The following is a 27,798-nucleotide window of genomic DNA, read 5'->3' on the forward strand; positions in this document are numbered from 1 at the left end:
AGGATCCTTAAGAAAACCCGTGACCACTATCAGCTAGAAGGGCAAAGCAACAGACACATGGGAACACGACCACCTGGAGGTTCCCCTCCAAGCCACTCACCACCCTGACTTGGAAATATATCATTGTGCCTTCACCGTCGCTGAGTCAAAATTCTGGAACTCCCTCCCTAACAGCACAGTTGGTGTAGCTACACCACATGGACTGCAACAGTTCAAGAAGGAAGTTCACCACTACCTTCTTAAGGGCAATTAGGGACAGGCAACAAATGCTGGCCTAACTAACGAAGCGCACATATCGTAAAAATGAATTTAAATAAAAAATCACCCTGAAGTGCAGAAATATGGGGCTGGATTCTCTTCCGTCGGGATGCTCCATTTTGCCTGCAGCCCCGGGGTTTCCCAATGGCGTGGGGCTGCCCCACAATGGGAAACCCCATTGACCAGACAGCAAAGCGGAGCATTCCGACGGCGCGCTGAACCAGAAATCTGGCACAGCGGGCGAAGAAACCCGCCTACTGATTTTCTTTAACCTTACATTGCAACTGCATTTCAAAAGTGCTTAATTGACTCCGAAGTTCATGAAAGGTGCAATGTAAATGCAAATTATTTTCCATTGACTTACTCTGTTCCTCTGATTTTTTTTTACAGATATCCATTTTGATTGGTCTTTGGCAAGGTTAATGGTTATTGCCCATCCTGTGCAGCTGTGAGAAGGTGGTGGTGTGCCACCTTTTTGAACTGCTACAGTCCATGTAATGAAGGTATTCCCAGAGTGTTGTTCAGTAGGAAGTTCTAGGAATCTAAACTAGCATCAATGAAGGAACAATTATGTTGTCGGGAATTTCAAAAGGATGAGACCAGTTAAAGCTACATAATATGGCAACAGAGACTTGTCTGGCCTTTATACATCTGCACAAATGGAAAGGGATTCTTCGCAAAGATTTTTTTTTTCATAGAATTTACAGTGTGAAGGAGGCCATTCGGCCCATCGAGTCTGGACCGGCTCTTGGAAAGAGCACCCTACCCAACCACACACCTCCACCCGATCCCCACCAAACACTAAGGGCAATTTTGGACACTAAGGGCAATTTAACATGGCCAATCCACCTAACCTGCACATCTTTGGACTGTGGGAGGAAACCGGAGCAGCCGGAGGAAACCCACGCACACACGGGGAGAACGTGCAGACTCCACACAGACAGTGACCCAAGCCGGGAATCGAACCTGGGACCCTGGAACTGTGAAGCAATTGTGCTAATCACTATGCTATCGTGCTGCACAAATGACTATCTTAAAAGGTTAATCATTTAAGTAGTAAAGGCTGCTTGGGATTAAATATTAGATGACAGGCAGCATTGTCAGACAATCTTATGCGGAGACAGGGATGGAAACTATGACTCTCATGGGGCAGGGCAGCTTCAAAACACCCTTCTTGGTGGCCATTTTTGTTGTGTGAGATGCACACAAGGAGAGTGTTTGGCACTTATCCTTGGAGATTACACTGCAACACGGCTGGAATGATGGGTTATTGTTCTTCAAACTTTTTTTCCGGGGACCCATTTTTAACAACCGGCCAACCTTCACGACCCACGCCGGCCGACCTGCGCGACCCACCATTTTCTCTTACCTTGTTTGCTGCTGACAAAAATGGAGGAAATAGTTTTGGGTCCCTTTGGCCCTCGTACACGCTCCTCCAATGGAACCTGTTGGATGAAGGTGAAGCCTTCCGGTGTCGGAAAGTATGGAGTCCCCATCTGTCCAAAGTTTTGCATTTTTTTCCTGCAAAATTTTATCAAATAAAACCCCCCCGAACTTGTAAAAAAAAACATAAAAATAAAATGAATAAAATAAATGAAAAAAAATAAAATTAAATGAATAAAATAAATGAATAAAACCCCCCCGATCTTGTAAAACAAAAAGCTGCGACCGTTTAAATAAAAAGCGGCTGTATTGCGCATGCGTGCCCGATGATCTGGCACGCATGCGCAGTGCGGCCGCATTTTCTTTACATTTTCTTTACATGTTCGCAGCCATTTTAAAGGTCGCTTGCAGCTGGCGTTATTAATAGCCGGCTGCTGCGGCTGTTGAGCGCAGATTTGCACGCCGCGATGGACGGCTCCGCGACCCACCCACGGGCCGCGCCCCCGAGTTTGACAATGCCTGGGTTATTGCACAACTCACAAGGTCTGGAATACTGACAAAGGCAACAAATCATAAGGAAGCTTTCAAAAACCTAACAAATGCTACAAGTTACCAGTCACATTCCCTTCAGTACATGTGCCACAGATTGTTACTCGGCAACCTGCGGCCCATTTAATTTCAGCCCCTCTTCCCCTCATACTTTGTGAAGCTGAGCAGATAATGCTCGTCAGTAATAATGCAGCTGGTAATTCTGATCAACATAGAGTTCTGTATGTTGGCTGATATGCAGATGATCCCCAGATTTGAAGAAGTCAGAGGCAAAGTTTAGAAGGCCACGGACGAGTTCGAACCGAGATGGTAAAAAGAAAACTTGATTTATTGCAAAGCAATTATATTTACAATATACATCATATCCTATCCATGTGGTGTTATTCACCCTGGGGTAACACGGACTGCAACTGGATACAGTTGAACTGTAAAGTAGACACCAAACTTAGACGTTTGTTCAATACGTTTTATTGAACTTCTGCGGCAGTGCACACAGCTTGCTGTGGGTTGACACTCTACTAATCTAAGTGTGCTAACTATAGCTAACTTGACCAGACTAGCTCTGAGCCACGTGCAGAAGTGCAAATTGATATATACTCCCTGACTGTCACTACAGTTGTCACCAGTGGAAAGAGGCAGAGTACTGATGGCTTGTGTGTTTTTTAGTGAGAAACCCCCCTCTAGTGTTCTGCCTGGTGATTGGTTGTGTTCTGTCCTGTGTGTTGATTGGCTGTACTAGGTGTCTGTCACTGCCTGTCTGTATCTCATTATGTGCATGAGTGCATATCATGACATCCCCCCTTTTAAAAAAAAAATTTGTCGGTTGCTGAGAGCATATGCGACATGTATAACTATTTACATTAAATGGCGAGTGAATGCATATGTACATGAAAGGTGTCTAGCGTGCAGATACAGAACAATATTTACAAGATAAATGTCTATAAGTCTAATCTTTGGGGCTGGCATCAGATCCTTGTCGACCTCCTGAGAGGTGGAGGTGGGGACGACGGCGCTTTGACAGGCGGGATTGCTGCCAGATTGGTGGCCTCGTGGTGCGAGGTATCTGGAGGAGGCATAACAACATCTGGAAAGGTGAGATTTGGTGGTGGGCAGGCAAGTTTGCGCAGTGCCCTTCTGTTGCGCCTGACAATGGAGCCATCAGCCATACAAACCACAAACGATCTGGGAGCAGCCTGTCGAACAACAGCTGGGGCTGACCAGCTCCCATCAGGCAGCTTGATGCGAACAGCATCTTCCGGAGAGAGCACAGGCAAATCGGTAGCATGAGCATCATACGTCAGCTTTTGCCGGTTCCTGAGTTGCTGCACCGTTTGCAACACTGGGAGGTGATCCAAGTCTGGTAAGTGTATGGCCAGAACAGTCGTCCACAGGTCTCTATTCATGAGGAGTTGTGCCGGAGACATACTGGTGGACAGAGGGGTTGCCCTGTACGCCAACAGCGCAAGGTGGAAGTCAGAAGCAGAGTACACAGCCTTGCAGAGCAGTTGCTTCACTATATGGACCCCTTTCTCAACCATCCCGTTGGAGTGTGGGTAGTGTGGGCTTGAGGTAATGTGTTTGAATTGGTACGACTTGGCGAAATTGGACCACTCTTGGCTATGGAAGCAGGGACCATTGTCACTCCTGACAGTGAGTGGAATACCATGCCTGGCAAATGTCTCCTTGCAGGCCTTGATGACTGTCCTTGATGTGAGGTCTGACAGCTTCACAACTTCCGGGTAACTTGAGAAGTAATCTATGATGAGCACATAGTCACGCCCATTGGCAGATAAAAGGTCGATTCATACCTTGGACCACAGAGAGGTCACGATCTCGTGTTGCTGGAGTGTTTCTTTTCCCTGAGCAGGCTGGAAACGCTGGCAGGTCGCACAATTGAGGACCATGTTGGATATGTCCTGGTTGATGCCAGGCCAATAGACAGCCTGCCGGGCCCTGCGCGTACACTTTTCGACACCAAGGTGTCCCTTGTGGATTTGTTTGAGCACTAAGCTCTGCAGGCTGCGAGGAATAACAATACGATCTAGCTTGAGGAGGATCCTCTCGACGACTGTCAGGTCGTCCTTGACATTAAAGAACTGAGGGCATTGCCCTTTTTGCCACCCATTTGCGAGGTGGTGCATTGCATGCTGCAAAAGAGGGTCCTTGGCAGTCTCTTCTCGAATGTTGATCACTCTTTCATCTGAGGCCGGGAGGTTGCTGGCACACAGTTGCACCTGTGCCTCAACAGAGTGAGGTGATGGAGCGTGACAGGGCATGCGCAATTATCAGCTCCTTGCCTGGTGTGTCTACTAACTCAAAATCGTATCTGTGGAGTCAAAGGAGAATGCGCTGAAGCCTGGGCATCATGTCATTCAAACCCTTATGAATGATATGGACTAAGGGTCTGTGGTCAGTCTCCACTATGAAGATTGGTAGACCATAGACATAGTCATGGAACTTTACAATGCCGGTTAGGAGGCCCAGGCACTCTTTTTCTATCTGGGCATACCTCTGTTCAGTAGGATTCATGGCCCTTGACGCAAAAGCCACTGGAGCACAGGACGTGGAGTCATCCTTCTGGAAGAGCACCGCACCAATGCCGTCCTGGCTTGCATCCGTGGAGAATTTTGTCTCCCTGTCCGGGTCAAAAAACACTAGTACCGGAGCAGTGGTGAGTTTTGCCTTTAGCTCGAGCCACTCTGCTTGATGTGTGGGTAGCCACTGGAATGCAGTGGACTTCTTTACCAGATGGCTGAGAGCCGTGGTGTGTGATGCCAGGTTGGGAATGAACTTTCCCAAGAAGTTTACCATACCGAGGAAGCGTAGTACCACCTTTTTGTCTTCCAGGATCTTCATGGCGTTAATGGCCTTGACTTTGTCCGAATCTGGCTGCACACCCTGTTGGGATATCTGGTCGCCCAAGAACTTGATGGATGACATGCCAAAGGAGCACTTGGCCTTGTTCAACTTGAGGCCGTTTGCATGGACACGTTGAAAGACTTGTTTGAGACGAGATATGTGTTCCTCGGGGGTCGTGGACAATATGATTACATCATCTACGTAGACACGCACACCCTCAAAGCCCTCCATCATCCGCTCCATGATCCTGTGAAAGAGTTCAGAGACTGAAACAATGCCTAACGGCATCTGGTTATAACAGTGCCTTCCGAAAGATGTATTGAACTTACAAAGCTTCCTGCTGGACCCGTCCAGTTGTATCTGCCAGAAACCACACGATGCATCTAGCTTCGTGAAGTATTTGGTGTGTGCCATCTCACTGGTCAGTTCCTCCCACTTCGGGATCGGGTAGGGTTCCCGTATTATGTTCTGGTTAAGATCTTTGGGATCTATGCATATCTTTAACTCTCCTGAGGGCTTCTTCACACAGACCATTGAGCTGACCCAGTCAGTCAGTTCCGTCACTTTGGAGATGATGCCCTGGTCTTGGAGCTCCTGTAGCTGTGCCTTTAAACGTTCCTTCAGAGGAACCGGCACCCAGCGTGGTGCATGGATTACAGGCGTGGCATCAGGCCTGAGTGAGATCTTGTAGCAGTATGGCAGCGTAACCATTCCACGAAACACAGCCGGGCATTGCACCAGGATGTCATCAATGTCAGCCTGAAGATCCACATTGGAAGAGGACATGGCATGGACTCCCTGTACGAGGTTGCGTAGCTTGCATGCATGGGCACCAAGCAGGGATGTCTTGTCAGGCTTGATGATTTCGAATCGCAGTGTGGCATTGATGGTCTTGTTGGAGACAAACAGGTGACAAGATCCTAATGCAGTTATGGCATTGCCATTATAATCAAGGAGCTGGCAGGCTGGCGGAAGAATTTTGGGTAGCTTTTTAATGCGGTCAAAATCAGCTTGAGAGATTAGATTGGCTGAAGCACCAGTGTCCAGCTTGAACTAAATGCTGCATTGGTTAACGTGTATGACAGCACGTCATTTGTCCGCAAAATCCACATTGAGGATAGATAGGCGACTTGCTGAATTTGAGGAGGCACATTAACATGTAGTGATGATGCCCACACAATAGGGGGACTCCAGGCAGTCGTGCTCTGGATCCGTAGTGCTACCAGGATCAGAATCCAGTAGACCTTGCTGTACACATTGAACGCGTTTGCATTGGAGGAAATGGGACCGCTGGCCTTTGACCGGTGGTGCAGACCTGCACAAGGCTGCATAATGTCCAAGCTTCCCACTATTTAAACATCGCCTGCCTTTTGCACGGCATGCCGCTTTAAGTGGGTGGCGCCGCAGTTCAGGCACGTCATGACGTTGACGTCGTTATGCTCCGTGCATCGTCGCACATGCGCAGTGCGGTCAGCCGACGTTCGCACTTGCTCAGTTTGGTCTTTGGCCACTTCATTCTCCCGTTCGTGGTGCGCATGCATGGGGCCCCGAGAAAAGCGCGCAAAATGGCCGCCTTCATCGATACTGAGGCGCCGCATCCGGGCGATGGCCTGTACACTCTCTGCCTCGTGGGAGGCAAGTTGTTCCTTTTCTGCCGCTTTGAAACGGGAGTACTGGTTTCTCGCCTGTTCATGCACTTTACACATCTCGATTGCGACTATCATGGTCATGTTTTTAATTTTGAGGAGCTGCTCCCGCAAAGAGTCGGAGTGGACCCCAAACATGATCTGAACCCTGATGATGGAATCAGTGGTGTCACCATTGTTGCAGGACTACGCTAATATACGGAGATGAGTTATAAAGGATTGGAAAGGATCATCCTTACCCTAAAGGCGTTGCTGGAAGTCATAGCGCTTGTTCGTTTCGACTTCACAGTGACTGTCGAATTTAGCTAAAACGGTCTTGAATTTGGTCTTGCCCTCGCCTTCGGCAAAAGTGAGCGAGTTGAAAATTTGGATGTCTTGGTCCCTCGTAGTTGATAGGAGCAGCGCGAGTTTTCTGGCATCGGCCGCATCCTCGAGGCCCGAGGCCTCAACGTAGAGAAGGAACCTCTGCTTAAATACCCGCCAGGTGGCGCCGAGATTGCCGGAGATCCGTAGCTGTGGAGGGGCCTGGACCTTCTCCATGCCGCTGGAAGGCACTGGCTGGTCGTCACTGAATCACTCGAGGTAAACCACTTAGATAAAGTAGACTACTGGTACCATGTCGTGTTATTCACCCTGGGTAACACGGACTGCAACTGGATGCAGTTGAACTGTGAAGTAGACACCAAACTTAGACGTTAGTTCAATACGTTTTATTGAACTTCTGCGGCAGTGCACATAGCTTGCTGTGGGTTGACACTCTACTAATCTAAGTGTGCTAACTATAACTATCTAGACCAGGCTAGCTCTGAGCCACGTGTAGAAGGTGCTGACTGATATATACACCCTGACTGTCACTACAGTTGTCACCAGTGGAAAGAGGCAGAGTGCTGATGTCTCGTGTGTTTTATAGTGGGAAACCCGCCTCTAGTGTTCTGCCTGGTGATTGGTTGTGTTCTGTCCTGTGTGTTGATTGGCTGTACTGGGTGTCTGTCACTGCCTGTATGTATCTCATTATGTGCATGAGTGCATATCATGACACTAGCCGGGTCTGTTCTGTCGACTTTAAACAGGCCGACTTTAAACAGATCCTAATCATGAATATCCTCAGGCTCCCTGCCTCCTTAGCAGGGAATATCATATTTGGCGAGACTCATGGTGAGACTGACGGCTCCAACCCCGTAGGTCTCGTGCGGGTTATAACACAATGAATTTGAGTAACGTCACTTGCTGCAATTATTCTTACCTCCATGTGGCAGTGCGGTCGCAGATGTCCTTGCAGCAGATGGAACAAAGGCTTTGAGAGCATGAGGATCAATTCAACAATGGCCACTGCTAACTTGGTGAACTTGGCCCTGTAGATATGGCGGATATGTCATTGTTGGTATGTCTAATCTACTGGTGGTTGCTGTTGATCTCCCTGACCTACCTTGTTCCTTCTGGTTCTCTTGGAGCTGAATGCTTTCACAGCAACTCCCAGTGTATAGACAATAATGACTTGGCAAAGAACATGTTCTTGTTGTAGCTTCCATTTTGATGCTTTGGTGCGCCCAGGAATGCTGGTATTGAAACAAACACTCTAATGCTTTAAACTACTTTTCCAATTCTGTCAAACACTTGGGAAGCATTTCTAAGCAGTCAGTTTCTCTGTGATGTTGTTATTCTGCTCTTTACGTTACATCAAGACTCGATGGTCTGATCCAACGAACACAGGAAAAATACATGAAACATTAGCTGGCACAAAAAAAATCTATTAATCATGAGCTTTCTTAATGCACGCAAAATCTAGATGGATTGCGGCACTTAACACACAATTTCCTGAGCCCCAAGTCCTGCCAAGTGTTACCAATCCTGATGGACACAAAATCAGACAGTCTCTTCCATTTGTTATCTCCTTCTGTTTTGCATTACTAAGCGGTAATTGAATTATCTTTATGGCCACTTTGTTCTTCAGATGAAGTTTGATAGGATCCTGTAATATGCTTTTGTCAAATTTTCCCATAACAAGCTTTAGATCAGAAAACAAATGCGTGTGCCAAATGTTAGATGAAAATAAATAATTTGGAATAAGAATATTTTACAAATTGTTTCACTCGCCAACACAATCCCTACAACTCATATCTAACGTTTGTATGCTTCACCTCACTCTTGCACTTAGCACTGTGGCAAAACTCACAGCCAAATTACCGAGGATTACATAGGATATATAGCATAGAAAGAGACCATTCAGCCCAATCAGTCCATGCTGACATCTAAACTCCACTCGGACCTCCTCCCATCTCTCATCTTCCAAATTGATCATCGGAATTCTCTACTCCATTCTCCCTCATTTGATGGCCTAGCATCTCCTTAAGTGCATCAACACTAGTCACTTTAACGACTCACTATAGTAGTGAGATCCACATTCTCTCCACTTTTTAGGTAAAGAAGTTACTTCAGAATTTTTTTGGCGACTATCTGATATTAATGGCCTCTGGTTGTGCCCTTCAGCATGAGTGAGAACATTTTCTCTGCATCCATCGCATTGAATGGCGGAGCAGAGTTGATGGGCCGAATGCCCTACTTCAGCTCTTATGGTCTACCCTTTCAAATTATAATTTTCAAATCCGCTATTAGCTCACACTCAGCTTGGTTTCAGTTTTACAGTGAAAAGGGATCAGTGTGTTCCGCCTTTCCTGATAGACTCATGCATTACTGGTCCTGTAACATGGCTGCTCACGCACTGCCAGCGATTTAATCATGGCAACCACATCACCCAAACTAATTGCTTGGCACTGAAAACCTTCCTTCCCATTTCCAGGAGAAAGTGGGTCAAAATCAGGGGCAGCAGGAGTTAACTGCATGTTCTAACCCATGGAAGAGATGTTCCGGGCCATTACAGAAGGAACTGGTTGCTGAGGTGATGACCACCGATGACGTTATTGAAGATGATGATCCCCTCCTCATCCCTCTCTTCTAACTTGCAAGCTGCTGGTGGTGTAAGCATACATTCCTTACTTTCTGCCCTCCCCTCATCATAACTACTTTTTATTGCAGAGCTGCAACCTGCTGAGGGAGTGCTAGAAGAGTAGGGAGATGAGGACACTCGATTTCAGGCTTGCTCAGACACTGGCAGTATGGGCAAAATCATACCAGCTCTGAAATGTTTCTGCTGTTAGGGTCAAAGGCAGATCCTGATCCTGCTGATGTAGGCCGTCCGCGTGACATCGTAATCTTATAGGAGATGGTTAATAGCGAGGCTGCCCCTCGTTCCCTGCCGAATTAAGGTTCCTCAGGTGAGAAGAACAATCAGAGGGCCAAAAGCATTGGACGGCTGACAACTCCAGCTGGAGGGACAAGAGCTACTGAAGCAGGTAGGGGACTGTGAGGGAAAGGAGGCATTCTCTGAAGCCTGCTGAGAATTTAAAAACAAAGAATGGCCACAACACTCAGGCCATCAGCTCCTCCATGGACTTCTTCTTACTGCAGCTATGGTCTTCCTAAGGCAGTGGCTCTGTGATGAGGGATTGAGGGATGATTGAGGGAAGATGTTGATAATCCCTTTAACCTGCCACCTGCAGGCCGCCTCCAGGTATCAGCCAGGCTCCGACCTCAGTAGGAAGATGTCAGGAAAATCATGACAGTAACAGCAACTGACCAACATAATCCTTTAACCAGGCTAATTTACTATCCACTGTTGCCGGGTGGGTAGCTGCTGCCACTTTGATCACATCTTTGGAAAGGTGGTTTGGAGGGAGGAATGCATTTGGAGAGCTAACCTGACGTGCTATTTTCAAACTTTGCTCTCAGTCCAGACTTCAGCCTGGCCTCTGCGGGGCTGGTAAGATTCTGCTGTGTGTGTGATACAAATGACAGCTTAGAGACAGGATCTGCATGTGATGAGATATTGGGCACAATGTCACTGCAAGCAGGCAGGGGGAAAGGGGAGTCCAAGTACAAGACTACTGTCATACTACTGTAGGAGACTCAGTAGATGTGCCTTGCTATGGAAAAAAGTGCACACACAAAAAATACTTGCTGAATTTCAAAGCCTTTCAAGAAGGCCTGCTTCATTCACTCTGAAGGAACATGGAAGAGGCCGGCACCAAATTGACACAGAGCTTCTCACAGAGCTCACTATTCACTATCAACATCCTGGGGGTTACCATTGACCAGAAACTGAACTGCGCTAGCCATGTAAATACTGTGGCTACACGAGCAGGTCAAAGGCTAGGAATTCTTTGGTGAGTAACTCACCTTTTGACTCCCCAGAGTCTGTCCACCATCTACAAGACACGAGTCAGGAGTGTAATGGAGCACTCTCCACTTGCCTGGATGAGTGCAATTCCAACAACACTCAAGAACCTCAACACCATCCAGTATAAAGCAGCCCTCTTGATTGCTCCCCCTTCCACAAACATTCAATTCCTCCACCACAAACGAACAGTGGCAGCCATGTGTCCCATCTACAAGATGCACTGCAGGATCCTCACCAAGGATCCTTAGGCAGCACCTTCCAAACCGACGACCACTACCACCGAGAAGAACAAAGGCAGCATCTACCTGGGAACGCCACCACCTTGTGGTTCACCTCCAAGTCACTCACCAGCCTGACTCAGAAATACATCACCGTTCCTTCACTGTCGCTGGGTCAAAATCCTGAAATTCCCTCCCTGACAGCACTGTGGGTATACCTACATCTCAGGGACTCCAGCGGTATAAGAAGGCAGCTTACTGCCACCTTATGAAGGATAACTAGGGATGTGTGATAAATGCTGGCCTAGCCAGCGACGCCCACATCATGCAAATGAATAAAGAAAATGGTGGTCAACTTCATCAACAGATCTCTGGATGTAACATCTGAAAGAATCATGGAACTGTGTGGTGAATGTGGTAGTTACCACTGTTGTATTATATTGTATATATGGGTATTACGGTAAGGCTCCTGTACTACAGTATGGGGGTAGATCCCTGCCTGCTGGCTCCGCCCAGGAGGCGGAGTATAAATGTGTGTGCTCTCCGAACAGCAGCCATTCCGTAAGCTGCTGTAGGAGGCCACACATCTCTGTGTAATAAAGCCTCGATTACATTCTACTCTCGTCTCGTTGTAATTGATAGTGCATCAGGAACATACAGTCTCCTACATTACAACAGTTTCAAAATTGCACCTAGTGCAGGTTGCTGGACACAGATCCAGGTTAAGTATCAAGAGAAGCAATGGTTTCACAGCACTGACAAACAACCATTTACTGTTACACTCTTTTCTTTCACTCACCAGTTTTAAATCCAGGCTGTAACTGTCCCTTTTATTCCATAGACTTCAATACTTCTCGCCGTCTTTTCGTGGGTTTCCTCCAGGTGCCCCAGTGGATTGACCGTGCTAAATTTCCCCTTAGTGTCCGAAATATGTGCAGGTTAGGTGGGGTTTTGAGGTTTCGGGGATACGGCGGTGGAGTGGACCTGGGTAAGGTGCTCTTGGTGAAGTTTCGATGGGCTGAATGGCCTCCTTATGCACTGTAGAAATTCTAAATTGAGATGTCACTAATATCTTAACTCGCAACCCGGCAGTAGGAATGTGTATAGAAGCCCAGAGCCATAGAGGTCTCAACTCTGGGCATCATAATTCAGGTAAGAGACAGATATTAGAGGGGATTTTTCTTATCCCCTTTGTGTTTCTCAGTTGTGTGAGGCGGCTGCCGTTGATGGGCAGCAAGGTCTTCTGGTCCCACTTCTGTCAAAGGGGTTTCGCATTGAATCCACTCTATGCTGCTGAGAACCCCTCAGTCAGGTTCGCCGTCGGTGGGATTGGAAGATCCCACAGCCGGGAGCGACTGGAAACAAACCCCTCCCGCATAGTCTCCTGTTAAAAACCCTTGTCCCCCTCCTTCTCCTCTCTTATTGGCTTATTCTGTTCTCCACATTCTGGGAGAACTTTTCATTCTCCCAGTCATGACCCACTTGTGCATCAATGGTAGAAACCAATCTGTGCAGAAGCCTTGAAGTCAGCACAAATGTACATCAGCACCTGCCACACCTGGCCATAACATCTGAACCTTTAAACACCAAAGACATGCTGTATTGCAACAAAATGCAGAAAAAAAATAAACCAGCAATTAATCTGTAAGTAGTTGAAAATCCCTTTAAATTGCCCTTGGGTTCTTTTTCCTGTTGCTGAATGTGACGTTCAGTCGGGCAAGGTTGAGATTGCTCAGTTTGTAACGTGAGCTGGTGTTTAATAAGCATTGACCTGCCTGTTCAGTGTGCTTCCAACGGACGTTACATACACTCGCATGTGGACCCCTTTAGCAAAATGGCATCCGATGCACTTAGTGTCAGAGGTGTGATTATACTGCAAACACCGTTTTGGAACTTAGGGGCCTCATGGTACTAGAGTCCAGTTTTGCCATCATATACATTGCGGACAGTGCAATGTATTCTACTGGAAGCTGTAATGAAACTGCTGAACTGTGAGGAAATGAATGAATAATTTAAATTTAAGTAATAAATACATTGGTAGTGTGGTGGTATGTATTCCTCAGCAGTTGTATTCTGTAACCACGCTGCTGGGGATAAAGTTCTGCTTAATAAAGCCTTCAATTGACATTACCTCAACCTGCCTCGCGTCATATTGACGGTGCTACAATTTATTAAGCAGAATTTAAATTGAAGAAAACGACGTGGGAACATGGAGCTCCGAATCACCCCGGAGTGCCTGCGCATCACACCCCAAGCAGCTAACTCGGCCTCTATCTTCAAACACTGGATGGCATGCTTTGAGGGCTACCTCCGAACGGCCCCCGGCACACCGATTGACGAATACTCCCGTTTCCCTTTCGCCATCCCCTGCCCCGACATGACAGCGTCCACGGTCATTAAAGCCCTCAGTACCATTTTTACACTGTTCGGTTTCCCCGACTATATCCATAGCGACAGGGGGTCCTCCTTTATGAGTGACGAACTGCGTCAATTCCTGCTCAGCAGGGGCATAGCCTCAAGCAGGATGACCAGTTACAACCCCCGGGGGAACGGGCAGGTAGAAAGGGAGAATGGAACGGTCTGGAAGGCCGTCCTGCTGGCCCTCCGGTCTAGGAGCCTCCCAATTTCCCGCTGGCAGGAAGTCCTCCCAGATGCCCTTCACTCTATCCGGTCCCTGCTGTGCACCCACCACGAATCAAACGCCTCACGAGCGCCTCCTCCTCTTTCCTAGGAAGTCCTCCTCTGGAACGCCACTTCCGACCTGGCTAGCAGCTCCGGGACCCATTCTGCTCCGGAAACATGTGCGGGCACACAAGTCAGATCCGTTGGTGGAACGGGTGCATCTCCTTCACGCCAACCCGCAATACGCCTATGTGGAGTACCCCGATGGGCGACAGGACACGGGCTCCCTGCGAGATCTGGCGCCCGCCGGAGCTACCCACACCCCCCCAACACCAATCACCACCTCCTCACTCTCGCCGGTTCATCCCGCAGCCACCCCCTTCCCAGGGGGTTCGGTTCTCCTCCCAGGCCCGCCCAGGAGTAAGGACACAGGGGACAGCGCTACCCTTCCAGAGTCGACGGGACTCGAGCCAGCGCCATCACCACCACGCCCGAGACGATCAGAAAGGATGACCAGGACGCCCATCCGGCTCATTGAATCACTTTAACTCTCAACGTTTTCAGTTATTGTGTCTTGTTATAGTTATGGCATCATGCCGACCCTGTTTGGCCCGTTGGCCCAGCTGAAGCGATAATTTTGTGTTTTGTTCAATGTTACGGCACAGTACCGACTCTGTAAACCCCTACCACCATGCGAACCACCATCCCGCCGGGTTTATTTTCAACAAGGGGTGAATGTGGTGGTATGTATTAGGGGTAATACGGTACACCACGTGTCGACAGGCTATTGGTGGAGGGATGCCAGGTCCTGATAGGATCTGCCACCTACTGGACTCCACCCAGAAATTCCGGTATAAGAACCCAGTTTTTCCCTCCATTTCCCTCAGCAGTTGTATTCTGTAACCACGCTGCTGGGGATAAAGTTCTGCTTAATAAAGCCTTCAATTGACATTACCTCAACCTGCCTCGCGTAATATTGACGGTGCTACAGGTAGATCTCCCTTGACATTGTGTAACATTAAAGCGGTTTCCCTGTAGTGAGTAAAATTTAATTTTTATCGCAGATATGTATTTATATAGCACCTTCCATGACCGCCGCACATCTCAAAGTGCTTTAGAGCCAAATAATTACTTTTTGAAATGTGGCCGCAGTTGTATTGAGGGAGAACAGCGGCGAGTTTGTGTCCAGCAAGTTTTCGATTGATAACGAGTAGATAATCTGTTTTATTGTGAAGTTGATGTCATAATATACACCAGCATATCATGGTGCAGACACACACACAGATGGACATGCAGTGGGACCAATCAGCGTACACAACACTGCAGCCACTCACCAGTGAGAGCACACACACTATAAAGACAGGGGGCAGGATAGTTCCCTCTCATTCTAGTAGCAGCCAGCTCAGAGCACAGAGCTCACAGCCTGCAACACAGACATTCACCATGTGCTGAGTGCATCACCTGGTTAGGACTAGGCAAGGGTCAACAGTTAAAGCTGGTATTGCATTTACCCACACTTCAAGTATGTTAATATAGTTAACCTTATAATAAAATAGAGTTGCACCACTTCCAGTGTTGGTGACCTGTTTGTGATCCAGAACACCGAACACATCATGGTACAAGGAGTGGTTGCATACTAGCACTTCTGAGACCCACCTGCAACTAATCAGTATTCCAGCATCCTGAGGTATGGAGAACATCAACCCGCCGCCGCTCCGCATCGCCGGCAATCTCGGGGTCAATTGGAAGATTTTTAAACACGCTTCCAGCTCTTTCTCGAAGCCACAGACAGGGAGAACGCCTCGGACACCAGGAAGATTGCTCTGCTCCTCTCCACGGCCGGGCAACACACCATCCACATCTTCAACTCCCTCACATTCGCAGACGACGAGGACAAGACAAAGTACAAGATGGTTCTCCTCAAATTCGATACCCACTTCAGCATAGAGGTCAATGAAAGCTTCGGAAGATACCTGTTCCAGCAGCGCTTGCAGGGTAAGGACGAGCCTTTCCAATCCTTTTTAACACACCTCCGCATCCTTGCGCAGTCCTGCGGCTACGGGCCCGCCTCCGACTCCATGATGCGCGACCAGATCGTATTTGGTGTTCTGTCGGACCCCCTGCGTCAGCACCTCCTCAAAATTAAGCAACTCACCCTAGCGACTGCCATCGAGACCTGTGTCCTGCATGAAAATACAACCTGCCGGTATTCGCACATACAAGCGGCTGAAATGGCGCGGCAAGGTCCCCACGAGGTGAAACGGGTCCAAACAATTGAACACCTCCAGGGCCTCAGCCTGGATGAGGGCGGCCATTTCGCCCGCTTTTCACGGCCTTCCGCACTTGTATGCGCCAAATGAGGGAACGGTGACGTGGAGGAACGTGATGCGCAGGCGTGCACCACGCAGGACCGTACCACACATGCGCGGTGGTGCAACGAGCGTACTGACGTCACGACGTGCGGCAACTGTGGCTCCGCCCATTTAAAGCGCCAATGTCCTGCAAAATCGCGACAATGCCTACGATGTGGCAGACTTGGTCATTATGCTGCCTGCTGTCGAGCAGCTCAGCCTGCCAATTCGCATCGTTCCAGCCAGCCTCGTAGGAACGTTCGGGCAATTCAACCCACGTTCACCGAGTCCGATTCCGACTTCCCGCAGATCAGTGACACCAAGGACCCGAGGGAGCCTTTTCGAGTCGCTGTTATAACAAAGAATAGGCTGTCCCCGAATCAAAACCACCAGCCGCTGTCGGTGCACAGCATTGATCCAGACGACGAGTGGTGTGCCACCCTGACGGTCAACTGATCCCAGATACGATTCCGCCTGGACACTGGTGCTTCCGCTAATCTCCTAGCGTGGTCAGACTTTCAGACCCTTGGGGTTAAACCAACCATTCTTCCATCGACCTGCCAACTAGTGGACTACAATGGCAACGTCATTCCTTCTACCGGTTCATGCCAACCCGAAGCGACGCACAACTCGCGAAAAGCCATCCTTCCCTTCGAGATCGTGGGCTCCTCGAAGGACTCTATGCTAGGCGCACAGACGTGCAAACTCCTAAACCTCGTTCAACGAGTACACTCTCTCTCTCTCTCCAGAGGACACGTCTGCCTTCCAAGATGCGGACTTCAGGGCGCAACTCAATGCCATCATCGACCAGCACCGCGACGTTTTCGAAGGCATGGGCAGACTTCCATACACTTACAAAATCCTGCTCAAACAAGATGCCACGCCTGTGGTTCATGCACCTCGCAGAGTCCCAGTACCCCTCAAGGACCACCTCAAGCAGCAGCTGCAGGACCTCCAGGACCAAGGAGTGCTCTCCAGAGTGACGGAACCAACCAACTGGGTCAGTTCCATGGTGTGCGTAAAGAAGCCTTCCGGTGAGCTCCGGATCTGCATTGACCCAAAGGATCTGATTCGCAACATAATGAGGGAGCATTATCCTATCCCCAAGAGCGAGGAGAGCACGTGCGAGATGGCTCGGGCCAACATCTTCACCAAACTTGACGCCTCGAAAGGATTCTGGCAAATTCAACTCGACACGCCCAGCAGAAAGCTGTGTACCTTTAATACCCCGTTTGGTAGATACTGCTACAACAGGATGCCATTTGGGATTATATCGGCATCAGAAGTATTCCACCGGATCATGGAGCAAATGATGGAGGGAATTGAGGGTGTGCGCGTCTATGTTGACAACATCATCATTTTTCCACCACCCCGCAGGAGCATATCAGTCGCCTCCAGCGCGTTTTCAAACGAATACGGGACCAAGGCCTTCGCCTCAACAGAGCCAAATGTTCCTTCGGCCAGACGGAACTCAAGTTCCTAGGGGACCACATCTCCCGGTTGGGTGTGTGGCCAGATGCAGACAAGATGGCAGCCATCACGGCCATGCAGAAGCCAGCGGATAAGAAGGCGGACCTCCGATTTTTGGGAATGGTCAACTTCCTGGGGAAGTTCATCCCCAAATTCGTCTCCCATACCACAGCTCTCTGTAACCTGGTCAGGAAGACGACAGACTTCGAATGGCTTCCCGCTCACGAGCGCAAATGGGAGGAGCTTAAGACCAAGCTTACCACTGCCCCGGTATTGGCATTTTTTGATCCCACAAAGGAAACAAAAATTTCAACGGATGCCAGCCAATCCGGCATTGGGGCAGTGCTCGTACAACGCGATGAGGCCTCATCATGGACCCCCGTTGCATATGCATCACGTGCCATGACCCCCACGGAACAGCGCTACGCGCAGATCGAAAAGGAGTGCCAGGGCCTGTTGACTGGGGTCAACAAATTTCCTAATTACGTGTACGCCCTCCCCCAATTCACTGTTGAGACCGACCATCGCCCGCTGGTTATCATTATACAAAAAGACCTGAATGATATGACCCCTCGCCTCCCGCGCATTCTGCTTAAACTCCGGCGGTACGATTTCCAGCTCCTATACACCCCGGGCAAGCACCTGATCATAGCCGACGCTCTGTCCAAGGCAGTCAACACCCTGTGTGACCCAGAGGGGTCTGCCAGGTTGACGCCCATGTGGTCTTCACGACCTCCAATCTGCCGGCCACGGATGAATGCCTTATCCACAGCGTGTCATGCGCCACATGACGGACGGGTGGCTCAAGGGCCAATGCCCGCAGTTCTACAATATCAGAGATGATCTCGCAGTAGTCGATGATGTCCTCCTGAAGCTGGACCGCTTGTGATCCATAACAGCATGCGCCGGCTCATTTTGGAACAGCTACACGAGGGCCATCTTGACGTGGAGAAGTGCCGACGGAGGGCCCGAGAGGCTGTGTACTGGCCTGGCATCAATGAGGACATCGCCAACACAGTGCTTAACTGCCCCACCTGTCAGCGGTTCCAGCCGGCCCAACCACGTGAGACCCTACAGCCCCATGAGTTGGTCACGTCCCCTTGGTCTAAGGTAGGCATTGACCTGTTCCATGCGCTCGGCAGGGACTATGTTCTGATTGTAGACTATTTTTCGAACTACCCGGAGGTCGTACGCCTGCACGACATCACATCATCGGCGGTCACCTGTGCCTGCAAGGAGACCTTTGCTCGTCACGGCATCCCACTCACTGTGATGTCGGACAATGGCCCTTGCTTTGCGAGCCAGGAATGGTCCAACTTTGCCAGCAGGTACAACTTTGTGCATGTGACATCCAGTCCCCTGCACCCCCAATCCAATGGCAAAGCGGAAAAGGGCGTCCACATCGTCAAACGGCTCCTCTGCAAGGCGGCCGATGCAGGATCCGACTTCTACCTCGCCCTGCTGGCCTATCGCTCGGCCCCACTCTCCACGGGCCTGTCGCCAGCCCAGCTGCTCATGGGCCGCACCCTTAGGACCACGGTGCCGTCCATTCACGTCCCAGACCTCGACCACATTCCGGTCCTTCAGCGGATGCAACAGTCTCGTGCACAACACAAGGCGGCGCATGACGCTCGGGCGACTGATCTTCCTGCTCTGGCGCTGGATGACAACGTCCGCATCCATCTTCTGGAGAGTGGCTGGTCTGCAACTGCTGTGGTTCTTCGGCAGGTGTCTCCCTGCTCGTTCCTGGTTCGTCTGCCAGATGGTTCCATTCGCCGCTGCAATCGGCGTGCCCTTCGTCTCGTTCCATGCTCGCTACGTGATCCTCCACCGGTGCCACGCCCTCCTGTTGTCCCCAACCTGGACTATGTGGAGATTCCGAATACTCTGCATCCTCCTCACTCTGCCGTGGCCCAGCCCGTTCCTCAGCCGGTGGCTCCTGACCCACCCTTGAGGCGGTCAACCAGAATTGGTCGTCCACCCCAGAGACTTGACTTATGGGTTTTACAATGTTGGACTCATTGATCTGTTCTGTTATCCTGTTTCATCGTTCCAGTAGTTTGTATATAATGTTCATTTCGTTGTTGGTGTGACACCCTATTTCTCTGCACCAGGCACCTTCCCGTGTAAATAGATTAGCCTCATGTACATAGTCATGTAAATAACACGCACACACATAGTCAGGTACATTCACTGCACAATATTTATTGTCATGCAGGCACATGTTCTTTATATAAAAGGGGGGATGTCATAATATACACCAGTATATTATGGTGCAGACACACACACACACACACACTGATGGACATGCAGTGGGACCAATCAGCATACACAACACCGCAGCCAATCACCAGTGAGAGCACACGCACTATAAAGACAGGGGACAGGAGAGTTCCCTCTCATTCTAGTAGCAGCCAGCTCAGAGCACAGAGCTGGCAGCCTGCAACACAGACATTCACCATGTGCTGAGTGCATCACCTGGTTAGGACTAGGCAAGGGTCAACAGTTAAAGCTGGTATTGCATTTACCCACAGTTCAAGTATGTTAATATGGTTAACCTTATAATAAAATAGAGTTGCATCACTTCCAGTGTTGGTGACCTGTTTGTGATCCAGAACACCCAACACATTAGTTGAGTGCGTAATACATACTGGACAGGGCATTGGGTAGAACTCCACTGCCCATCTCCAAAATCATGCCATGGGATCTTTTATGTCCGCCTGAGATGGCAACCAGGGCCATTTGAATAATGGCAGGTCTGGCAGCGCAGAACTCCCTCAGTACTGTATTAGAATGTCTGTTTAAATGGTAAATATCTCATGCGTTATTCAAAAAAAAGCAGAGCCTTTTCTTGATGGTCCAGGCCAACATTCTTCTGTCAGCCAACCCCCAAAATAAAACTGTTTACTCTTACCTTGCAGCAATGACTATGCTTCAAAAGTGCATTATTGGCTGTGACATGCTTTGAAACATCCTGAGATCGTTCTTTCCGCATAAGTCTTTCTTTTCATTTATCTTGTCATTTGTTGCAAACATTGTACAAAGTAATTGCCCTTTTTGAACGATGACCGTCAAGACAATCTTCTGCACCTTTCACAGTGATGTGAGAAGATGCTATTTTTCTTTCTCACAACTATTCATTCTCAACACCAGCTAATATTTTAACTTCCAACAGGATGTGATCCCAGATGTAGGACTGCAGGGCAAGCTAAACCAGCGACTGAAGGGATGTCATCACCTCAGACAGAAGGTAACCTCAGTAGTCAGAACTTTTAGAATGTGGCTGCATTTTTACTAAATGGAGCATTGAAACTAATTTGTTGACTTTAAGGGGGGCGGGGAGGGGGCTGCCAGCATTCGCTGCGGGTGAAAATGGCGATGGCAGCCGAACATCTCATGAGACTGCGGGAAAGCGAACCTCGGGGGCGAGATATCGTCCTCCGATTTTCCCCACCTGTAACGAGGTTCCCACCCAGAAAGGCTGGAAACCTCATATAAATTCTTTTGAATAAATTTACATGTCTTTCAAGGTCTTCTGTTCCGCCAGGATAAAGAGTTGCCCCCTCGCCGATGTGATGTCGCGTCAGGGAGGTTTACATCAGGCATTGAAAAACGTGAAACAGCTGAGGGAAACCTGCTGAGGACGCATAGGTATGAATGGGTAGTATGGTGGCACAGTGGTTAGCACTGCTGCCTCACAGTGCCAGGGATCTGGGTTCGATTCTGACCTTGGGTGACTGTATGGGTTTCCTCCGGGTGCTCTGATTTCCTCCCACAGTCCAAAGATGTGCCGATTAGGTGGAATGGCCATGCAAAAATGCCATTTAGTGTCCAAAGATGTGCACATCAGGTGGAATGACTATGTTACATTCCCTCTAGGTGGGGTTACAGGAATAGGGTGGGAGATTGGGCCTAGGTGGGGTGCTCTTTCAGAGGGTCAATGCAGACTCGATGGGAATGGCCTCCTTCTACATTGTAGAGATTCTATGATTGACCTCCAACAGCCACAACCATCTTTCTTTGTGCCAGGATGACTTCAGTTTTGCTCGGTTGCCTTGATGTCAAGGGCAGTCACTCTCTGTGGTAATACCAGGTATTGCAGTACCTGAGAGGTGGATGCCGATTGGCTAGACCTAGGGGTCTACCATTGGCTAACGCACATAGCCCCGCCCTGAGAGGCGGGGTATAAGAACCCATGCCGTCCCAGCAGCCTTCACTTTCTGTATCGGAGCTGCTGGGTACAGTTCTAGCTGATTAAAGCCGATTAGTATGACTCTCCTTGTCTCACGAGTAATTGATTGTGCATCACTCTCATCTCACTTCATGAGTTCAGCTTTTTCAGACGAAAGCTATAATGAGGTAAAGAGCTGAGTGGCACTGGTGGAACCCAAACTGAGCGCCGGTGAGCTGATTATTGCTGAGTAGGTGCTGCTCAGTAGCACTGTCGATGACACCTTCCACCACTTTGCTGAGGATTGAGAGTAGACTGATGAAGTGGTAATTGGCTGTGTTGGATTGGTCTTGTCTCCTTATTTGCATTGTCACAGAATTCAACCGGTTAGAATTTAATTGTAATGCATTTTGCTTTAGTTTGCAACCATTTGCATTGTGGGATAGTATCCATTCTTTTGAAATAGGTGTCACTGTTGGTCTCTCAGGTAAATAGCTCTTTGAAGAGAGTATTGAAAAGGCACAGCTTCTGAAATGTAAAGGTTAGCATCTACTGATATGAATCACCACTAGATCATGGAAAGAAACAAGCTGTTTAAAAAGATCCAAACTTGTAACCGTGACATAGAGTTTTTTTTACAGATGCATTAAAGAGATGGCATTTACTTTAGCACTATCACTGATTCATCCCAGACTCAAACATGGTTCAAATTAACTACATTAAAGCGGATTTTCAAAAACAGCTGGGGCAGTACATTATCACACAGCAATTATGCAGAGAATAGCAGAGAAATCACACAAATCGAAAACATTCTTTCAATGTCCCATTATGAAGCAAAAACAAACGATGTGGATTCTTCAAAGATTTGCTGCTCTCTGTATATTTTTGAAGTCACTTAAATTAAGCAGCAAAAGAGATTCCGTCTCACTCAAAAGAATTGTACTGATTGAAAGATTAGTACAATTATAATTCCGCATCTTCAAAGTTTTTGTTTCTTTTTCTGTCCAACCTCACCCTGGCCCCATATAAGCCTGAGGTGGGGTGTGCAACAGCTATCTTGTCTCCCTATCTGTGCTGGTGACTCACGGTGGATGGCTGAGGGAATTGGAGCCTCCTGGTCAAATTAGGCCTCTAATCTTTCGGTAAGTGCCTGGAAGGGAACCTGAAGCCACTTCCTGCAGTCACCCTTTGACTGTGCAGTTATGATCAAGATTTCACCTGTGGCTTCCATAAACATCCAAAAGTCTATCATAGCTTTCATTTAGTGTCAGCCATTTCTCAGTGGGTGACGCGCTCTTGCTGGTTCGGAAGTTTTTTCTTTATTCATTCATGGGATATGGGCGTCGCTGGCTAGACCAGCATTTATTGCCCATCCCTAATTGCCCTTGAATTGAATCATGTGCTAGGCCATTTCAGAGACCATTTAAGAGTTCACCACTGTCGAGCTGGAGTCACCTGAAGGCAAGATCAGGTAAAGGTGGCAGATTTCCTTCCCTGAATGACATTATTGGCAATGATTTCATGGTCATCACTAAACTTTTAATTCAAATTTCACCATTTGCCATTGTGGGATTCGGACTTCGATTCCCTGGGCCTGTAGATTATGACAATACTGAACTACACCACTGCCTCCCGGAATGAAATCGCCCCTCTAGATCTCGAGCACAGAATCCAGACTGACTTCTCCAGTGTAATACCGAGGGAGAGTTGAAGTATCATAAACCGACTTTCAAAAGAGATCTTGGGTTTCTCCGATCTTTTCTCAGACCAGTTGCTCAAACCTGTTTTGGAGGCTCATTTTTTCGATCACGTCAATTTTGCTTGGTTTGACTATGAAAGGTTTGGCAATATTTTCCAAGTCAATAGAAAATGAAAACTATTGCAGTGTACAGCAGACTACAATTTGCTGCAGGTCAGATCGAGTCTGCTGGTGCAGACCAACTGAGGTCCTGTCAGCCCTCTAATGTGGAAATAACAGATAATGCTTCACTCAAACAGCACTACTATCTGGTCCACATCACACTGCTGAATGTGGAGATCACTGCGCACAAGTTGACTGGTGATTACACAAGTGTGTACACTTCAAAAAATACTTCATGTACTGTGAAGCACTTTGGGATGCTTCTTAAACAACATTATTCTTTCTTGCCCCTCCAGCCGAAAATCTCTGCCGACACTGCCTGCCCTGCAGCCGTTTCACATTTGAATGAGTGTCACTTAGTTGCAGGTGGGACTTCCATGATAAAGTCCTGCCTTAGATTGACGGCAGTTCTCTAGTCCCTGTAGCCAACAGCCAGTTTAGCTCAGTTGGCTAGACAGCTGGTTTGTGATGCAGAGTGAGACCAACAGCATGGGTTCAATTCCCCTACCGGCTAAGGTTATTCATGAAGGCCCTGCCTTCACAACCTTGCCCCTCATCTGAGGTATGGTGATCCACAGTTTTGTAAGGGCCACGAAGAATCCAGCACGAGTGTTAAGGATACAAAGTAATAACATTTATTTACTATAACATATATACATAACAGTAGCAGTAACTTCCCTTGCTACATACTCCTTCCTCTGGGTCCTGAACTGGCCAGCTTATTTGTACTAGGAGTTTACTAGTGGTTTCTCCGCCCCCCTCATTGGGGAAGCTCATACTCCCACAGGATTGTGGGATAGTCATTAGTCCCCAGCCAATGGTAAGTAGGCAGGTTATAACATCCCTCCCCCCCAAAGTCCAAGGAATCCACCGAAGACCCTGGCGAAGGAGGGCATCGGACTCGTTTGGCCGCAGGCCGGACACCATTTGCACACGGCGCTGGATCAGGCGGCGTGTAACGAGACGGAGACCGGCGCTTCCGTGATGAACGGCGCGGTTGTACATCCACGGCCCGTGGACCCGAGGATTCCCCCTCTGATGCATCCTGCGTCTCCATCTCGGAGTCAGAGTCTGCTGCCTCCGTCATGTCAGCGTCTTTATCTCCATTCGGTCCGGTAACGACCTGCGCAGGCTTCGAGTGAGGCACCAGTGGAAGATTGTGAGGACTACCTTCCCTTGTCTCTGGTCTCTGTGGCTGTTGAAATGAGCTCCGGGGGGCGGGGAATCTTTTGAGGGGATGGTCTTCTGGACCGAACGTGGTCTACATGTTTTCGCTGGAGACGACCCTGGGCTTGCACTTGGTAAGATATAGGGCCCGTTTGGCGAAAGATTACACCAGGAACCCATTGGGCACCACCAGCAAAATTCCGAACGAACACTGGGTCACCGGGCGCAAACTGCCGAATCGGCCGATGCCGAGAAAATCCCTGTCCCAGCCGTTCTTGTGTGCGGCGTACTTTTGGGCCAATGTCCGGGAAAACCATACTAAGGCGGGTGCGAAGTCTCCGGCCCATTAGGACTTCTGCGGGAGCTACCCCAGTCACTGCATGGGGGGTGGTCCTGTACGTAAACAAAAAGCGAGCCAGTCTCGTGTCCATTGATCCGGAAGACTGCTTCTTTAGGCCTCTTTTGAATGTCTGCACTGCGCGCTCTGCCAACCCATTTGAAGCCGGGTGGTAAGGGGCAGTGTGGATATGGCGGATGCCGTTCATCTTCGTGAACCTCGCAAACTCCTCACTCGTGAATGGAGTGCCGTTATCGGTGACCAGCACCTCGGGGAGGCCATGCGTACTAAACGATAAACGTATCTTTTCAATTGTTGCGCAGGACGTTGTCCCCTGCATCTTATGCACCTCTAGCCATTTGGACTGGGCGTCAATTAGTAGAAGGAACATGGATCCTTGAAAAGGGCCTGCGAAATCTGCATGCAAGCGTGCCCAAGGCCGCCCTGGCCTTTCCCAGTGATGTAGGGGCGCAGCCGGCGGAAGCTTCTGATGCTCCTGGCAAATGGAGCAGTTTTGGGCCACCTTCTCAATGTCAGGGTCGAGGCCTGGCCACCAGACATAACTCGGGGCCAACATTTTCATTTTGGTCACGCCTGGATGCCCATTGTGCAAGTCTGATAGTATCAGCTCCTGGCCTTTTTCTGGGACAATCACATGCGTCCCCCACAAGAGGATGCCGTCTTCCACGCTGAATTCTGACAGCTTGGAGGAAAATGCCCGCAACTCGCCTGGGAGCTGTCTATGCTGCCCACCATACAGGACTATGTGCCGAACCTTTGACAGGACTGGCTCCGTCTGGGTCCACTCACGGATCTGTGATGCCGTGACAGGCAAGGTGTCCATAAAATTTAGGGTTGCAACCACCTCACCGGTCGTGGGGGTCGACATGGGGCCGGTCGATAAAGGCAATCGGCTCAGTGCGTCGGCATTTGCTATCTGCGTACCTGGTTTGTGCTCCAGAGAATACTCGTATGCAGCAAGCAACAAAGCCCAGCGCTGGATCCGTGCAGAAGCAATGGGCGGTATTGGCTTATCCTCTCTGAAAAGTCCCAGCAGGGGCTTATGATCAGTCACGATAGTGCACTGTACTGGTGGAAGCGTTTCACCGCAAAAACCACTGCCAGGCCCTCCTTCTCGATCTGTGCGTGCTTTTTCTCCGCTGCAGTCAATGTGCAGGAGGCGAAAGCTATCGGTCGTTCGGCCCCGTTCTCCATCTTGTGGGACAGGACGGCCCCAATACCATACGGGGATGCATCACATGTGACGAGCAAAGGCTTTCCAGGATCATAGTGGGTTAGTAACCCAGACGACGACAATTGTTACTTTTTCCGCCGGAAAGCGGTTTCTTGCGGCTGTCCCCAAACCCAGGTGTGATTTTTCTTTAGCAGAAGGTGCAAAGGGGCCAGCGTGGTTGCCAGATTGGGGAGGAACTTCCCGTAATAGTTTACGAGACTGAGAAAAAACGAAGATGCGAAGTGTCAGTCGGGGCGGGGGCATGTTGAATTGCACGCACCTTCTCTGCGACGGGGTGCAGACCTTCGCGGTCCACCCGATAACCTAGGTAGACTACTTCCTTTGCCTGAAATACGCACTTTGTGCGACGTAAACGGACTCCAGCCTCCGAAAGGCGTCTAAGGACAGCCTCCAGATTTTCCAAATGTTCCTGCTCCGACGTCCCTGTAATCAAAACGTCATCTAGGTAGACAGCCACACGTGGTAAACCTCTCAAAATGCCCTCCATAACACGTTGAAATATTGCGCAGGCATAGGATACTCCAAAGGGCAACCGTGTATATTCATACAGGCCCCGGTGTGTATTAATCGTTACATATGGTCGGGAGGCAGGGTCCTGCTCCAACTGCAGGTAGGCGTGACTCATATCTAATTTTGTGAATGAGAGTCCACCTGCAAGTTTCGCGTAGAGATCCTCTATGCGAGGCATTGGATATCGGTCGAGTCGGGAAACCGTATTCACTGTAAATTTATAGTCGCCACACAAGCGAACTGTGGCATCTGGCTTCATTACAGGTACAATTGGTGCTGCCCAGTCAGCAAAACGGATGGGCCTGATAATACCCAAACTCTCCAAACAAGTGAGCTCCCCTTCTACCTTCTCGAGCAAGGCGTAAGGTACTGGGCGCGCCCGGAAATAGCGCGGCGTGGCTCCTGGTTCAACTTGGATACGGGCTACAGCCCATTTTATTTTCCCCAAACCAGGCTGGAATACATCTGGGTATCGTCCTAGCACCTCAGTCAACCTTTCAGAAACTGTTTGGAGGATGTGCTGCCATTGCAACCGCAAATGGCGCAACCAGTCCCGACCCAACAGGCTGGGCCCATGGCCGCGCACCACGATAAGTGGGAAACGCCCCTCCTGGTGACGAATGTGATATAAAATAGTTACTTTAGAGATATTAGTTAATGTAATGTAGAAATAAGCCACTTTGATTCTGGCAAGTAGAGACAAAGGATTTTAGACCGCATGGAAAAAAGCAGGAAGAGGTGTGTCTATGAGAGTGATGCTGAATTGATAGGGGCCGGAGAAAGGGATTGGAAGTGAGCCAATCAGAATAGATCAAACAAGTCAGGAGGGATATAGGATGACCTATGGGTGTCGAGTATGTGAAACTTGATGCCATTTGAATGTATCAGTACTGATCTCTTTGTCTGG

General features: G+C 49.1%; 1 long non-coding RNA gene across 1 annotated transcript in view; it reads left to right on the top strand.

Moving 5' to 3' along the window:
* Positions 1–27,798, top strand: part of LOC140398016 (uncharacterized) — a 343,855-nt gene that overhangs the window by 13,920 nt on the left and 302,137 nt on the right. Inside the window, exon 2 of the long non-coding RNA XR_011937381.1 lies at positions 20,766–20,840. This is a non-coding gene — a long non-coding RNA (uncharacterized lncRNA). The remainder of the gene's footprint in view (positions 1–20,765; positions 20,841–27,798) is intronic.

This window comes from Scyliorhinus torazame, chromosome 21 (assembly GCF_047496885.1).
Source record: "Scyliorhinus torazame isolate Kashiwa2021f chromosome 21, sScyTor2.1, whole genome shotgun sequence".
NCBI classification, from domain to species: domain Eukaryota; kingdom Metazoa; phylum Chordata; class Chondrichthyes; order Carcharhiniformes; family Scyliorhinidae; genus Scyliorhinus; species Scyliorhinus torazame.